Here is a 4,505-nt window from a genome sequence, read left to right as displayed (position 1 = left end):
CCAGAAGAAGAAGAAAGACAGAGAAGGGCAGAAGGTATATTGGAGCAAATTATAGCAGAATTTGGCAAAGGGAACAAGCATCAAATTTGGTGAAGGGAGTAATCATCAAAATCCATGAGGCACTGAGAACCCCCCTCAAAAATCAATAATAATAGGTCAACACCCCGCCATCTAATAAAGTCAAATTTACAATTCTCAGTGACAAAGAGAAAATCCTGAAAGCAGCTCGGAACAAGAGGTCCATAACATACAACAGTAGATATATTAGATTGGCAGTGGACCTATCCACAGAGACCTGGCAGACCAAAAAGAACTGGCATGATATATTCAGAGCACTAAACGAGAAAAATATGGAGCCAAACATACTATATCCAGCTAAGATGTCATTGAAAATAGAAGAGATAAAAAGCTTCCACCAGGACAAACAAAAACTAAAAGAATTTGTGAGTACCAAAGCAATCCTATAGGAAATATTGAAAGGAGTCCTCTGAGCAAAGAGAGAGCCTAAAAGTAACATAAACCAGAAGCAACAGAGACAATATACACTAGTAGTCACCTTACAGGCAATACAATGGCACCAAATTCATATCTTTTAGTAGTTACCCTGAATATAAATGGGCTAAATGCCTCAATCAAAAGACACGGGGTATGAGAATGGATTAAAAAACAAAAACAACTTGCATTCCCACCAACAGTGTAAGAGGGTTCCCCTTTCTCCACATCCTCTCCAACACATGTTGTTTCCTGTATTGCTAATTTTGGCCATTCTAACTGGTGTAAGGTGATATCTCAATGTAGTTTTAATTTGAATCTCCCTGATGGCTAATGATGATGAACATTTTCTCATGAGTCTGATAGCCATTTGTATGTCTTTATTGGGGAAGTGTCTGTCCATACCTTCTGCCCATTTTTTGATATGATTGTCTGTTTTGTGTGTGTTGAGTTTGAGAAGTTCATTATAGATCCTGGATATCAACCTTTTGTCTGTACTGTCATTTGCAAATATCTTCTCCCATTCCATGGGTTGCCTCTTTGTTTTCTTGACTGTTTCCTTTGCTGTGCAGAAGCTTTTGATCTTTATGAAGTCCCAAAAGTTCATCTTTGCTTTTGTTTCCTTTGCCTTTGGAGACATATCTTGAAAGAAGTTGCTGTGGCTGATATCGAAGAGATTACTGCCTATGTTCTCCTCTAGGATTCTGATGGATTTGGTCGGGGTACCAGGTGGTGGGTATTAGAGAGGGCATGGATTGCATGGAGCACTGAGTGTGGTGAAAAAATAATGATACTGTTATGCTGAAAATAAATAAATGAAAAAGTATAAGAATTGGGGAAGATATTAATCATTGAGTTTGAATGAAACTTCCAACTTGCAAATAAAAAACAAAAACAAAAACCAAGATCCATCAATGTGCTGTCTGCAAGAAACTCATTTTAGACCCCAAAACACCTCCGTATTTAAAGTGAGGGGGTGGAAAACAATTTACCATGCTAATAGACATCAAAAAAAAGCTGGGGCAGCAATCCTTATATCAGATAAATTTAGATTTTAATCCAAAGACTATAATAAGAGATGAAGAAGGACACTATATCATGCTTAAAGGGTCTGTCCAACAAGAAGACTTAACAATTTAAAATTGTTAAATTTTAAATATCTATGCCCCTAACATGGGAGCAGCCAATTATATAAACCAATTAATAACAAAATCAAAGAAACACATCAACAATAATACAGTAATAATAGAGGACTTTAACACCCCCCCCCCGAAATGGACAGATCATCTAAGCAAAAGATCAACAAGGAAATAAGGGCTTTATATGAAACACTGGACCAGGTGGACATCACAGATATATTCCGAATATTCCATCCCAAAGCAACAGAATACACATTCTTCTCTAGTGCACGTGGAACATTCTCCATAATAGATCACATCCTAGGTCACAAATCAGGTTTCAACCAGTACCAAAAGACTAAGATCATTCCTGCATATTTTCTGACCACAATGCTTTGAAACTGGAACTCAACCACAAGAGGAAAGTTGGAAAGAACACAAATACATGGAGGCTAAAGAGCATCCTACTAAAGAATGAATGGGTCAACCAGAAAATTAAAGAAGAATTTTTTTAAAATTTATGGAAACAAATGAAAATGAAATCATGACTGTTCAAAATCTTTGGGACACAGAAAAGGCAATCCTGAGAGGAAAGTATATAGCAACACAAGCCTTTAACTAGAAACAAGAAGAGTCTCAAGTATACAGCCTGACCCTACACCTAAAGGAGCTGGAGAAAGAACACCAAAGAAAGCCTAAGCCCAGCAGGAGAAGAGAAATAATAAAGATCAGAGCAGAAATTAATGAACTAGAAACCAAAAGGACAATAGAATAGATCAATGAAACTAGGAGCTTGTTCTTTGAAAGAATTAGTAAGATTGATAAGGTCCTGGCCAGATTTATCAAAAAGAAAAGAGAAAGGACCCATATTAATAAAATCATAAATGAAACAGGAGAGATCACAACCAACACCAAAGAAATACAAACAATTATAAGAACATATTATGAACAACTATACACCAGCAAAGTTGACAATCTGGAAGACATGGATTCATTCCTAGAAATATATAGACTACCAAAAGTGAACCAGGAAGAAATAGAAAACCTGAACAGACCCATAACCAGTAAGGAGATTGAAGAAGTTATCAAAAGTCTCCCAACAAGGGGCAACTGGGTGCCTTCAGCTTGGGTCATGACCTCGGGGTACTGGGATCGAGCCCCACATCGGGCTCTCCACTCAGCAGAAAGCCTGTTTCTCCCTCTCTCTCTGCCTGCCTCTCTACCTGCTTGTGATCTCTCCCTCTGTCAGATAAATAAATAAAATTTTTTTAAAAATCTCCCAACAGACAAGAACCCAGGGCCAGATGGCTTCCCATGGGAATTCCACCAAACAACACTTAAAGAATTAACACCTATTCTCCTGAAAATGTACCAAAAAATAGAAATGGAATGGAAACTTCCAAACTCATTTTATGAGGCCAGCATTACCTTTATCCCCAAACCAAAAATCCCATCAAAAAAGAGAATTACAGAGCAATATCCTTGATGAATGTATACAAAAATTCTCACCAAAATACTAGCCAATATGATCCAATAGTACATTAAAAGGATTATTCACCATGACCAAGTAGGAATTATTCCTGGGCTACAAGTTTCATCCAACATCTGCAAATCAATCAATGTGATACAAAACATAAATAAAAGAAAGAACAAGAACCATATGATTCTCTCAATAGATGTTGAAAAAGCATTTGACAAAGTACAGCATCCTTTCTTGATCAAAACTCTTCAGAGTGTAGGGATAGAAGGTACATACCTCAATATCATAAAAGCCATCAACGAAAAATGCACAGCAAATATCATTCTCGATGAGGAAAAACTGAAAGCTTTTCCTCTAACATCAGGATGATGGCAGGACTGTCCACTATCACCACTGCTATTCAACATAGTTCTAGAAGTCCTAGCCTCAGCAATCAGACAACAAAAAGAAATTAAAGGCATCTGAATCAGCAAAGAAGAAGTCAAACTCTCACTCTTTGCAGATGATATGTTACTTTATGTGGAAAACTCAATTAGCAATAATCGCGCCTCGGATAAACCTCATTGGCTACGATACTGCCACTGCGCAAAGCTTATGTGGAAAACTCAAAAGAGTCCATTCCAAAACGGCTAGAACTCATACAGGAATTCAGTAAAGTGTCAGGATATAAAATCAATGCTCAGAAATTAGTTGCATTTCTATACACCAACAAGACAGAAGAGAGGTTAAGGATTTGATCCCATTTACAATTGCAGTCAAAACCACAAGATACCTAGGAATAAACCTAACCAAAGAGGCAAAGAACCTATACTCAGGAAATAATAAAGTACTCATGAAAGAAATTGAGGAAGACACAAAGAAATGGAAAAACGTTCCATGCTCATGGATTGGAAGAACAAATATTGTGAAAACGTCTGTGCTACCTAAAGCAATCTACACATATAATGCAATCCCTATCAAAATACTATCAACTTTTTTTTTAAGAAATGGAACAAATAATCCTAAAATTTGTATGGAACCAGAAAAGACCTGAAATAGCCAGAGGAATGTTGAAAAAGAAAACCAAAGTTGGTGGCATCACAATTACCAGACTTCAAGCTCTATTACAAAGTTGTAATCACCAAGACAGTATGGTACTGACACAAAAACAGACGCATAGATCAGTGAAACAGAAGAGAGAACCCAGATATGGACCCTCAACTCTATAGTCAACTAATCTTCGACAAAGTGGGAGAGAATGTCCAGTGGAAAAAAGACAGTATCTTCTACAAGTGATGTTGGGAAAATTGGGCAACCATGTACAGAAGAATGAAACTAGACCATTTCCTTACACTGCACACAAAAGTAGACTCCAAATGGATGAAAGACCTCAATGTGAGATGGGAATCCATCAAAATCCTTGAGGAGAACACAGA

General features: G+C 37.2%; 1 pseudogene; it reads right to left on the bottom strand.

The window, feature by feature from the left end:
* Positions 1–3,523: 3,523 nt before the first annotated feature.
* Positions 3,524–3,683, bottom strand: LOC132022850 (U4 spliceosomal RNA; annotated as a pseudogene).
* Between the last annotated feature and the right edge of the window lie 822 nt (positions 3,684–4,505).

This window comes from Mustela nigripes, chromosome 7 (assembly GCF_022355385.1).
Source record: "Mustela nigripes isolate SB6536 chromosome 7, MUSNIG.SB6536, whole genome shotgun sequence".
Lineage (NCBI taxonomy): Eukaryota > Metazoa > Chordata > Mammalia > Carnivora > Mustelidae > Mustela > Mustela nigripes.
Note: the sequence above shows the minus strand (reverse complement) of the source record. Positions and strands in the feature narration are given on the sequence as shown.